This window comes from Delphinapterus leucas, chromosome 13 (assembly GCF_059928025.1).
Source record: "Delphinapterus leucas isolate spDelLeu-1000000601 "Yukka" chromosome 13, BTC_Dleu_Yukka2, whole genome shotgun sequence".
Classification (NCBI taxonomy): Eukaryota; Metazoa; Chordata; class Mammalia; order Artiodactyla; family Monodontidae; genus Delphinapterus; species Delphinapterus leucas.
The window spans coordinates 52,931,058-52,944,576 of record NC_143141.1 but is presented as its reverse complement, the minus strand read 5'-3'; the positions used below and the strand labels follow the sequence as shown (position 1 = coordinate 52,944,576).

General features: G+C 36.9%; 1 protein-coding gene across 4 annotated transcripts in view; it reads right to left on the bottom strand.

Moving 5' to 3' along the window:
* Positions 1–13,519, bottom strand: part of LOC149747754 (neurexin-1-beta) — a 546,613-nt gene that overhangs the window by 509,360 nt on the left and 23,734 nt on the right. For 2 of the 4 annotated variants that reach the window (XM_022573880.3, XM_022573879.3), the window contains exon 1: positions 1–13,519. This exon is cut by the window's left edge and continues 71,315 nt beyond it; it is cut by the window's right edge. The exons of the other annotated variants lie outside the window; for them this stretch is intronic. The gene's annotated coding sequence lies outside the window, so the exon portion shown is untranslated. 4 annotated transcript variants of the gene reach the window in all.

Sequence of the window (13,519 nt, the reverse complement as noted above, 5' to 3'; positions counted from 1 at the left end):
ATTTGAAAGTTTAAAATTGTGTTGTACAGTGATAGCATTTAATGTACAGGTAAGGGGGAAAGGGACATTTGGATGTTTTGGTCTTAACATATGAAGACAGTATGTTTACTGCCAAATTTGCTATGTCTTGGTTCCCCCATCCTTTACTATAGGAGGGATATTAATTTTACAGGGAAGTCTCACAAACTAAGAGGGGGAATCCAAATTACAAGCCCTCTTGCCTAATAAACTAAATTAAAGACATCATCCAAATTCATTATTTATAATAACAGTAAAATAACTTTAATAATAAACTAGTGCTCTCAGGAATTTATAGGCCAACGTCCAAATTAGAGGCCATCATTTTATAAATATATAAAGCTGCACAATAATAACTAAAATGAAGTTAGTGAATGTTTCTTTAGGATAAATTATTGGTATGCAATTATGTTATAGTCTAATTTGGGGAGGGAAGCCATGCAATAGATATTTTGGAAAAAAAAAAACCCAAAAAACATTTGACAACTGATTAATACCTCTCACCTTTCTTGTCATATCTGGAAATAGCAGAGATGCCGAGATTTTTTTTGTTCTGATCATATAGTTAGAGCACATATGAACCATTAGGCTAGTTTTCATTGTAGATTTCTATAACTGCAGGTTATCTTTTAGGGAGATGTCAACAGAGGTATGACATTGGTGGGTTAATCACTACCTTTAGAAATTTTTCCTTAACAAGTTGTGCTGATGTTATAAAAACCAAATGGGAGGTCATAATGTTCTATAGCAAATTCAGAATGATAACTCTTCGATACAGATCAATCTGGCAGAACTCAAACTGCTCCCTGCCCTTGCTTCCGTCAGTAACTGTATTTCCTTTGGTTCTGTTGACATAATCTCAAGGGCTAAGAGTAGGATCTTCAAATATATAAGAAAAACTTCATGTCCTATTAATTCCCATTTTCTTGATATTTTTTGTCATGAGAAAAATACCTGTCTTCAGAGAGAGGTCTTAGGTTTAGAATTTGAAATTCAGAATATTAAGTTTGAAAAATGGATAGAAGGACAAGTAGTCTCTTTGCAGGACAAAAGAATCTGAAATGGATACTCTAAGGCCAGACTCACTGTTTCACTTCCCTCTTCTTTACAGGCAAAATTCTGCTGCTTCCTTTCCCTAAAAACTCAGTCCCAAACTCTTTAGATCATTGTCATTCAAGAGAAGCTCTAGTAAGAGGAACAACGAAGGCAGAGGCAAATTAGAACTAAGAGTAAAATAAGGGATACATTTTCATTGAGAAGAACTTTTAAAACTGAGGGGTTTTTTTTTGTTTGTTTGTTTTTTGCGGTTCGTGGGCCTCTCACTGCTGTGGCCTCTCCCGTTGTGGAGCACAGGCTCCGGACGTGCAGGCTCAGCGGCCATGGCTCATGGGCCCAGCCGCTCCGCGGCATGTGGGAATCTTCCCAGACCGGGGTACGAACCCGTGTCCCCTGAATCGGCAGGCGAACTCTCAACCACTGCGCCACCAGGGAAGCCCAAAACTGAGGTTTTAAGAATTTTTGTAAACACATTTAAATGGCTCTATTTTGTGAACTACTTTGATATACAATTAGATGTTTCTGTAAGACTGCTGCATGTACACTGCCCAGATCCCTGAGCTGAGTGGTGTCTTGGCACATGATTAGAAGGGCAGTTTTCTAACCGTGGAGTGGGGAAGAAGATTGGCTTTGCTGACAGTTTGATACAGATTTGAATCGCTGAACATTTATTAGCTCTGGGGCTTTAAAAAACAAGAAAACAATGGTAAACCTTGCTTTAGCACATTTATCCCTATGCTGAGAGGCTGACAGTCATGGTCTCATTTAATGTGAAGAAAAATCCAGTGAGAAAGATAGTGTTATTAAATCCATTTGAAAAGAAGAGAAAAAAGAGGTTCTGGGAAATTTAGCAATTTGTCCAACATCACAGAGCTTGTAAGTACCTAATTTATATATTTATGTTCATAAACAGAGTATATTGCTTGTCTAAACAATATGTAGCTCTGGGTAAGTAAATAAATCTATATGTATTAAATAAAATCTATGTCTGCATTCTAAGACCTTTGTCTTTACTTATTTTATGTAATTTTTCCATGGAAGAACAATATTTCTGCCATGCATCTTTTTTCAGAAATAAGTTTAAAGTTCCTTATTTAATGTTATATTTAGAATGTAAAATAATAATAGGATCATTTTTCACAACTCTTTGACAGTTAGTCACCTGAGAGCTTGTCAGTGTATACAGGCACACCTTGGAGATATTGGGGGTTTCATTCCAGATCACTAAAATAAAGCAAATATCACAACAAAGCAAGTTACACAATTTTTTTGTTTGTTTCCCAGTGTATATAAGTTTACTATACTGTAGTCTATCAAGTGTGCAAGTGCAACAGCATTATGTCTAAAAAAATGTACATACCTTAATTTAAAAATACTTTATTGCTAAAAAATGCTAACCATAAGCTGAGCCTTCACTGAGTCCTAGTCTTTTTGCTGGTGTAGGGTCTTGCCTCGATGTTCGTGGCTACTGACCGATCAGGGTGATGGCTGCTGAAGGCCGGGGTGGCTGTGACAATTTCTTAAAATAAGACAATAATGAAGTTTGCAGCATTGACTGACTCTCTTTCACCGATGATTTCTCTGTAGCAGGCAATGCTGTTTGACAACATTTCACCCACAGTAGAACTTTTTTCAAAATCGGAGTCAATCCTCTCAAACTTTGCCACTGCTTTATCATCTAAGTCTATCTTATATTCTAAATCCTTTGTCACCATTTCAACAATCTTCACAGCATCTTCCAGGGTAGACTCCATCTCAAGAAACCACTTCCTTTGATCATACATAGAAGAAACTTCTCATCCATTAGAGTTTTATCAGGGGATTGAAGCAATTCAGTCACATCTTCAGGCTCCACTTCTAGTTCTTGTGCTATTTCTGCCACATCTGCTTCTTCCACTGAAGTCCTGAACCCCTCAAAGTCATCCATGAGGATTGGAATCGGAATCAACTTCTCCCAAATTCTTGTTAATGTCGATATTTTGACCTCTTCCCATGAATCACAAATATTCTTAATGGCATCTAGAATGGTGAATCCTTTCCAGAAGGTTTTCAATTGACTTTGCCCAGATGCATCAGAGGAATCACTATCTGTGGCAACTATAGCCTTATGATATGTATTTCTTATGTAATAAGACTTGAAAGTCAAAATCATTCCTTAATCCATGGGCTGCAGAATGCATGTTGTGTTAGGAGGCATGAAAACAACATGAATCTCATTGTACATCTCCATCAGAGTGCTTGGGTGACCAGGTGGATGATTTGATCTTCTATCCAGACCACTAAAACTTTCTCCATATCAGCAATAAGGCTGTTTTGCTTTCTTGTCATTTGTGTTTTCACTGGAGTAGGATTTTTAATTTCTTTCATGAATGTTTCTTTTCATTCGCAACTTGGCTAATTGTTTGGTGCAAGAGGCCTGGATTCTGGCCTATCTGAGCTTTTGACATGCCTTTCTCACTAAGCTTAATCATTTCTAACTTTTGATTTAAAGTGAGAGATGTGTGGCTCTTCCCTTCCCTGAAACATTTAGAGGTCATTGTAGGATTATTAACTCGTCTAATTTTGATACTGTTTTGTCTCAGAGAATAGGGTGGCCCAAGGAGAGGGAGAGAGATGGGAAAAAGACCGGTTGGTGGAGCAGTCCGAACACCACATTCATGGGTTAAGTTGACCCTTTTATATGGGTGTGGTTTTTGGTTTCCCCAACCAATTACAATAGTGACACCAAAGGTCACTGACCACAGGTCACCGTAACAAATGTAATAATAACAAAGAAGTTTGAAATATTGAGAAAATTACCAAAATGTGACATAGAGACATGAAGTAAGCAAATGCTGTTGGAAAAATGGTGCCAATGGACTTGCTTAATGCAGGATTGCCACAAACATTCAATTTGCAAAAAATGCAGTATCTGTAAAGTGCAATAAAGCAAAGTGCAGTAAAACGAGGTGTGCATGTACACAGTTTCTCCAAATTACAGAAATCATTTTTATTCAGGAGAAAAATGTTAATACTCTTGAAAAAAATTTTTGAAGAAAATAAAAATAGATCCAGGAGAAATAGATCAAGAATAACTCACAGTACCTTTCTAAAAATAGTAATAATTAAAAAAAAATTTTCTACTGAAGAGCAGTTAGTGCAATATCCAAAATTTTGTGTGTAAGCACTACATAATGAATGACTGAGGCAATCGACTACTGGTTCTCCCAAAGGAGCCAACCCAGTTTCTGAGATCATGGCCTCATACATGTCCCATCCATGCGGTGGTCATAATGGAATAAGACAAGAGGGCACGGTGATCAGGTGAAGGGCTATAAAACTAAAAACTGATCTGAATACCTCCTGCATTTGTTATCTCTTAAGCACTTCCATTATATACCTATTATGGAAAATTGCATTGATTTACATATTAATGTTCTGCATTTCAGCATGTGCCCTTTATGTTCACACACAACAGAATACCCTCTTGTCACACACATTTAACCTACGTGACTCAGCCATTAAGTGAAAATTTGAGAGTGGGAGAAAAAAGAAACAGAATGAATACAGTTGCCCCCATTGTTCTCTTCAGTGCCTTGGATTTTAAATCCTTTATTGTCACTCAGTTGAATTCTATTTTTGTCAGTTTGCCTATCAGTCATGATGGAGAGCTTAACCTAGGGTGAGCCATGGGATTGTCTTGCAACCATTTTTTTTCCAATGTTCTCAGGTTCCTGGGCTGGGGACCTACATGCAAATTTTGATTATCTGTTTGTAATCTCAGTGATCTCTGGACAGGTGAAAAAAAAAAAAAAGACAGAAAACCATTCCCTATACCAGCACTGTCCAATGGAATTTTCTGCTGAAAATGATAGAAATGTTCTTTATCTGAACAGTCTAACACAATAGTCAGGAGCCACAGATGACTCCTAAGCACTTGAAATGCAGCTAGTACAACTAACTGTTTTTTAAAAATTAAAATTTAATTTAAGTAAATTTAAACAAACAAATAAATAGCTACATGTGGTTAGAAGTTACAATATTAAACAACACAGCTCTATACCATGCCCAAACAATTTCTAGGTGACTGTGAAAGGGAAAATGCTGAAGAAGGAACCTGTCTATTTCTCCATATCAGGTATGTTTATTCCTAATCTTACTTTCTCTGCTTCCCAGTTTGTTTTCTTAACATAGCTAAGAACATCTCAAAATCTCTGAGACTGTATCAACTACCACAAGTCAGGGTGTCTAATTCCTAATAGGACCTTGTCGTCATTCAGACACCCTTTGATTCTTCTTATTTAAAACTCATGCATTAACGACAGCCCCTATCCTAAGTTATCTCCATATTCAAGGCTCTTACTCCTACTCCTTCTCCTATATGCTCAGAAAATACTCTATGCCTCATTCACAAAGGAACCCAAGTACACGTGATGATAGCACTGCCGATGCACACATCACTACCACCACACATCAATTTCTCTCTATTTTTCCATCCTCCACGCTTCCTGTCAACAACGATGCCTGCATTCTTCCAAGGATCATACCCTGTAGCTGTGACATAAATAATATCCCCTCTTACCTCCTCTGGTCTATTTTTCTTTAATTATCTCCTTTATCTTTTTGTAACTTCAATCTTTGTCTATCTACTGATTATTCCACTTAATAAACAGGTAATTCTTTCTCCTCCACTAATCATACTTAAGCTGTCATAATTATTATGCTTTGTTTCCTCATTTCCCCTGACATTCTAGGTTCTACCTCAATCACTTCTCTGACCAGTGACTTGACAATCACTCAATCCAACCTTTTTCTGTATACTCCCTTGGTTCTTCTTCTAGCTCTTTAATTGATCATTCTTATTTGATATTTTCCATCACTCCATTCCCTGAAATTGAGCATTACTTAAGATGAGGGATCATCAGTCTACAACCCACCGGCCATGTCTAGCCTGCTGACTGTTTTTATGTGGCATAAGAGCTGAGAATGTTTATTACATTTCAGGATATTTTATATTGAAATCAAAATAAGATTAATAACTCATGGCATGTGAAAATATTATGAAATTCAAATTTCATTGTCCATAATAAAGTGTTATTGAAACACACCTAAACTCATTCATTTACATATTATGTATGACTGCTTTCATGCTACAATAACAAAGTTGAATAGTTGCAACAGAGGCCATAATACCTGCAAAGCTGTCTGAAGCAGGTTTTGATAGTTGTCTCTCCAACAGCTATACGGTCCCTTTGTTTCTGACCCGTAGAACCTCCATTTTATCCATGTACTCAGGCAAGATACACCCACCTCTACCAATAGCTTAGTCATGATTGGTCTAAATTAGTCAAGAGAAGTGGCTTAGTCTGCTCAGGCTGCTATAACAAAATATCATACACTGGGTGGCTTAAATAATGGACACTAATTTCTCACAGTTCTGAAGGTTTGGAAGTCTAACATCAGGGTAATAGCGTGGTTCAGTTCTTGGTGAGGACCTTCCTGGCTTGCAATTGGCTGTCTTCTTGCAGTATCCTCACATGATAGAGAAAGGGCTCTGGTCTCTTCCTCTTTTTATAAGGAACTAATCCTATCCTGAGGGCCCCACCCACATACCTCATCTAACCCTAATTACCTCCAAAAGGCCCCATCTCCAAATATCATCACATTGGGGGTTAGGGCTTCAACATATGAGTTGGGCGGAGGGGTGGGGGAGGCAACACAAATATTCAGTCCAAAACACCAGTGAGCTGAAAGATAAAGAGGACCTTCAGAGAAAGGATTTCCTTTTTAATAAAAATTGATATGTGGGAGGGAACACCCTTCTTTGCCTAGAACAGGTTTAACCAACTTGCAACAATGAAAGCACATACAGTTATCACACTCAAGCCATCAGATGGAAGGATTGAAAGCCTCCTGGTCTCTGATGACTTATTTTAACTGTTGAATTAACCAGTCCTACTATAGTCTTATTTCTAGACTTTTTATTAAGGGATAAAAAAATCCATTACTGCTTAGGCTACCTTTATTTTCATCTTCTATTACCTGCCGAATCTGAGTCAATCGTCAACAAATATTTACTGAACTTTAAATGTCTGAGTGTGCCTTTAATATATACATATACATTTATATTGCACCTTTATTCTGTATTCAGCTATGCCATGTGTTTTTATTACTTTGATTACCTAACATTTCATTAGAATTATTACTTAACAAAGACATAACATGTCCTTGAAGGTTTGGTGGAAGAAATATTATTCTATATATTATTCTATATATTTTCTCAGCATTGAACCCATTACAGATACCTAATATCTGCTTGCTGACTGAATACACTAATACATGTTGGATGAGGGGTAAAGATAGGTAGCTAGCAGGAGGGGAGGATGAATTCTGTTCTGATTTCTTCCAAGGGTGTCATATGCAGCAAAAATGTATTGAAAGTTATCACTCCAATGACCCAGAAATCAGCATAAGAAAGAAAGAAAAGAAGAAAGAAAGAAAGAAAAAGAAAGAAAGAAAGAAATGAAGGAAGGAAGGGAGAGAGAGAGAAGGGAGGGAGGGGAGGGAGGGAGAGATAAGAGGGAGGGAGGGTGGTAAATGTAAAGAACATTTTGTATGCAAATGATGAACAGGTTGCAGAGGTCAGTCACCCAATACTGAGGCAACTTCAGAAATAAAAGCAGATGGTACAGCTTTTCCTTTTTCTTCTTGGCCACGAAACCCCTGCTAATTGAAGTAGCAACTGAACAAGCTGCTCTTTCATTTTGCCAGCAATATTTATGTTTCACTTAGGTTCTGCATTTCATATGAAACATAACTACACCTCCTGCTTACTCCTTGTTTCTGGCATCTAAGCCAGTTCCTGCTTTCCCACAGTCCTGCTTCTTTCTTCACAAGACTTCATGAAGATGAACAAATGTATAATTCCAGGCTTGAGAGAAAGAAACAAAGTGAAATGGGCAGGTCATCTTTAAGAGTCTATTCTTAACTATAAAATGGGATATATTTAGAGTCAATCAGAGAAGTTTTTAGTTTCTTTGTTCAATTCATGAATCTCGGAACTGTGAAACAGAATTAATGTTACTAACAGCAATTCTACTGTCTATCTTAGACTGCACTGAATAGTTCTAAATAGAACTTTCTCATAGCCATTTCCATAAGACCATATTTTTCCCCCCCTGCAGTTCAGACTTGTTTTTCCAGAAACAGAAACAGCATATAAAGTGCTGAGAAATTTGCTAACCCAGCTTGCCCACATATTTATATCACTGTCAGGGTACAGTATTGTATTTACCAAGATTAAATTATCTGCTGTCAAAACTCAATGAAAATCATGGTGTACCAAACCATACTTTAGAGATGTAAGCATCTATTTCAAAATGCAAATCACATAGTAAGATACTTGTGTTTACAGGGATATATTGTACAAAATGGAAACAGTCTGAAATACTAGGCATTTCATGGACAGCAAAGACCATAGTTGCTGTTTGAGAAAGAGTTTTGGATATTAGATATAGAAGTGGGCTCAAGTGCCACATCTGCCACTCACCAGCTGTGCATTAATACAAGCCACTTAACAAGTCACCTGTAAAATGGGGATAATTCCTGCTCTGTCTGCCTCATTTATGATGAACAAATGAAAGCGTGTATGTAGGTGAAAACATTATCTAAACTCTGAAGGTATATAAATAAATGGAAGGAATGTTGAAAGCTGGCATTTTTCAATTCACCAAGGACTTTAATTTCTGCTCTAAGGATCAGTTTTTATTGCTAGAATTACAGAATTTTAGAAGTATAAGTAAACCTAAAACTCATGTAGTCAAGCTCCCTCATTTTACAGATAAAGAACATAAACCCAGAAAACACTACTGACTTATCCAAGATTAAAAATAAACGAAATAAATATTTGAGAAAGAAGTTTAGATTAGAACCTGTTTTTTTCCTCTTAGTTCGTTGTTTTTCCCTACTGAAAAACTCCACTGTCTGTTAAATGTAGAAGTGTTTACCAGAATTTACTGATTTAAAAATAATTTTACAGTGATGTGAAATCTTTCAGTTCTAAGACATTTTCAAACTAAAATCTCATTTTATTTTTATTATATCCTAGATGGGTTTCAAGGCAGATAGTAGCTTCATTTGAAAGTGAAAATTTTCTGAACAGAGAGATGGGTAGCAGAGCCAAGCATGGAATCAATGTTTTCTACATAGCCTGGTGTTCTTTCCACCTTTCAGCTATCTCCATCATATTTTGATTACAAGGGATTCTGTTTCTTTTAATAGTGCTGCACATTATATATTTTTAAAAGTAGGACAGAGTAAAATTAATTTTGCTTGGGGAGTCTTGTGATCTCCTTTGCGATGTCTGGAGACACCCAAGGGTATCTCAAAACTAGGATGAAGAATACCTATACCAGATTATTCTATCTCCCAAAGTAATCTGTCTCTTAATAACAATCATAATTACCTTCTACAGTATCCAGTCCCTACCCTCTCTACCAGACAAACTATTCACTGAAGTTAGGATCTCCATGGTAAAAAACTTCTCAACACTGTATGGCTAGAAGCAGACTTTCATTCTCCAAAGCCATTCTGGGAAAACCACACATGGGTGCCAACTTCCAGGCTCTTCTATGAATATTTAAGCCCTGTTTCACTTCCACAAAACTAATTATTACAGAAAAGCCTAGTTAAGTGAACTATTCTTTGTTAAAGACATGGAAAAAACATATAAATACATACTAGATGGGCTTAAATCAGGATTTTAATGTACTGGATGCATCTAAAAGGTCCCAAGCAACCTTTTGTGCCCAATGGTCCTCTCTGCACCAATCCTGTCTCCCCTCTACCTGCCCCTACCATCAGCAACCTAGAACTACCTTTCTCCCATGAGGATGCTTCTAATGCAAGTCTCAGGGTTATTCTTATTTGAAGTCTTATCTCTTACGTTTAATAAAATGGCCTTGCCCTCTGTGAGAATAGTTTTTATGTCAGTAAACACATGGTAGCTGTAGCATTTGGTTCTGCATACAGCGTGTCTGTGGATCTAGACTATGTGTTTGGCGGGGTGGAACTGTGGGGAAGGGGGTAAAAAAAGAAAAACTGAAGGCAAAATCTTCTTTGATCTTGAAAATATGCTAGTAGATTCCTAATTACTTTACTTAATGATAAAGGCAGCTTAGATGCCTATTTTCCTTCTGAAAAAATGAAAAGAGAAATTTTCTAATTCACTGGTATCTTGTCTACTAATAAAATTTTGGTCACCAAAAAGCAATGGATAAAGCTTGAGTGAAATGCTTTGCAACCCCTGGAATGGAAGCTGCCAAAACCCATTAAAATTCATTTGGGGATGTTCATACCATAGCAATCATCAAATAAAAAGTTACTACAATTAAAGAGAAGAAGAGTCTTTCTAGGTATCAACAATGCAATCAAGCAGGAGGATCCCAGAATGTCAGTCATTATAGCAAACCAGACGGACAGTGGCATCTTCTAAGATCTACAGACGGAAACACCAAAAATAACCTCCTTGTCCTTCCACCTGGCTCTCTAATATCCTACTATACAAGAACATGGATTCTCTTTCCTTCTTCCCAGGGCGTGGCTAGAAGTTAACTGAGTATAGAAGAGCCCTGGCATTTTGTACCTCACTTTGCTTGATTTGCTTGTGGATATACAGTCCTGAATGAAGAAAGCTAGAAGTCAGATTTACTTAATTCACTAGGGACAGCCACAGCAAAATGTCAAAAAATGAATCTTTGCTTCCAGCTTGTCCAGGAATAGGCCCAGGGAAGACCTTCTGAGTCTGCTGGAATTGGGGAGAGTGGACTTTTTCTGAGTTGACTCAAAAATGCTGACAGTAAATGGCAGGTTACTGCTTAAGCACAGATGTCACTTCACTGTGTCAACTCGGAAATGATCAGCACAGTCTGGCAAGTACAATTTTTCTCACATGATGAGTGTATCTGGGCAGGTGCTATACTTCACTGAGGCTGTACATTGTTTTAACAGATGCATTTTTGTTTTAACATCTTTATTGAAGTATAATTGCTTTACAATATTGTGTTAGCTGCTGTTATACAACAAAGTGAATCAGCTCTATGTATACATACTTTGTTACTCACACCACAGGAGGAAAAAAGATTCACTAATGCATATTCAAAAACAACTGGTGCTAAGATTCAGTAGGGAATAAAAAAGTTACTAAATATTTTATCAATAATTAGAACATGGGTAATTCCTATCCCTGGGGGTGTTGATGCTTCATATGCTCTAAACTTCCACTAAATTCAGAAGAAGGAAAGACAGCTTTAAGGACAAATATAGAAAATATTTTCTGAAATAGATATCCCAACGGCCTCTGCTATGGCCACGATGCATTTTGTTGTCATTTGCATATTGACCATTTGGCTACAGACCTTGACTTCCCTTGTCATTATGGAAAACTACCAGAGGTACTCAAAGTAGGCTGTTATTGAAGGGCTACACCTAAACATAAAATAGTACCTCACAGTCTGCAGGGGTCACTCTGGGTTCTGATGGCTAGCTTTAAAAAACATAATTATGTTGGTAAGATTGGTGGCTCTGTTGCCCTGCTAAAAGACTAAGATCAGGCATGTTGAAGAAAATAACTCCAGCATCAGGAGTTGCAGCTTGGAAATAAGCAACAGACTGTAGTTCTAGGTAGACTGCTGGGCAGTATGATGGGTAGATGTACGTCTCTGAATCTTTCGGGCTGTCTCTGTATTTAATGATACAACCTAAATATGCAAGGAATACAGAGCCATATCCTTTAGAGGGTGTCACAGATAGTAAGCATTGGGTAGCCAGCAATGTGCTAAGTTCTGGAACATAAAGAAATATAAGACATGGTCATTGCTTTAAGGAGCTCCAAGATACACTTGGGGAAAACTACACTCAACAAAATGGAAGAATATATGAACACAAGAGTGCATGTTAAATATGGAGTTATAAGTGATACAACAGCTCTTACAGAGGCAGAGAACCTGATATATAAAGCAGTTGGGAAAGCCTGACTCTCAGTAAATTCTATATAACTACGGCTATAATCATAATCGTAATTATAATCATCTTATATCATTGTATAGTACCTATTTACAGATTACAGAATATTATAAATATAATAATATTATTACTGAAAGCTCATCATGTGCTAGATCTTTTCCATAATAGATTCACCATAATATTATAGATGAAAATCATTACCATAAATTTGAAGATTAAAACTCTAAGATTAGGCACCTTATGAAAGGTCTCATAGCTAGTAAATTAGCAGAGCTTAGATTTGAATCTGTGTCTAGAGATTTCAAAGCTCTCTCTGGATTATTAACTACAGAAGTTGAGGAAAGATTTATGGAGGAAGCAAAATTTCAATTCATCTTCAAGCATGATCATAATTTTATTGGTTGGAAGGGAAATAGCAGAGCATTTCAGGCAAGGATGTTCATATAAGCAATGGCAACAAGGCAGAGATGAGGATGACATATGATGAGCATGAGGATATAGTGACTAGAAAGGGGAAGGCGAGAGTGGTGGAAGCAGAGTCAAGGCTCCAGATGACACAGGGCAGAATATCCAAAGAGATTCTCAGAGCTGCACTTAAGATTGGAGATGGGATGCTGAGGGCATGTGTAACCACTGAAGGTTTCAAACCTGATGACTCATCTGACTATAGTTTGCTTTTTTGTTTGTCTGTTTAGAAATACAAATGCAAACAAAGCATTATGTTACTGCCCTCATGGAGTGAAGAGAGTCAATAAATAAGATAAATACTAAAATAGGTAGCTTGATAGATGTTGATTACGTTTAAAGGGGAAATTAAGGCTGGAAACAGGGTTAAGGAGTGTCTGGTGAGTTGTGTGCAATTTGATACAGGATAGCCAGGAAAAAGGCTTAACTGAGAAGGTGACATTTGAACAAAAAGACTCATTGCCCTTCAGTTCTCCTTTTTCAGTAATGCCCCCTCCCTCCAATGTGGTTTGGGATTATCACACACACAAATTTCATATTTCCTTTAAAAATAGTTATTTTTTGCTTTGGACTGATATTTTTGATTTAAGAAAGCACATGTACATAACTTTCAACCTACCATGGTCTTTACATATAAGCTTGTATAATGCTTTTATAACTGTTCAAACACAATTTTTCATTTGTTTTTGACTGATGTAAGAAATTTAAAGTCCATCCATTATGGTATAGAGGGAAAAATTAATCTACAGCAGACATAACATAATTCCATTTCACCCCGACTCTTCATCAAGGGTACGCTCTCTTGTTTACTAAATTATTTTTAAAGGCATATTCACTTAGTTTCTACACAATCCAAACAGAGATCATTGAATTTCTAGATCTTCTGATTTTTCTAGATGTGTACCTTTACTTCTACATAATTCTTGAATTTGGTTTTTCATCAGAACATCATGGAAGATTATATATCACTTAAGAAACC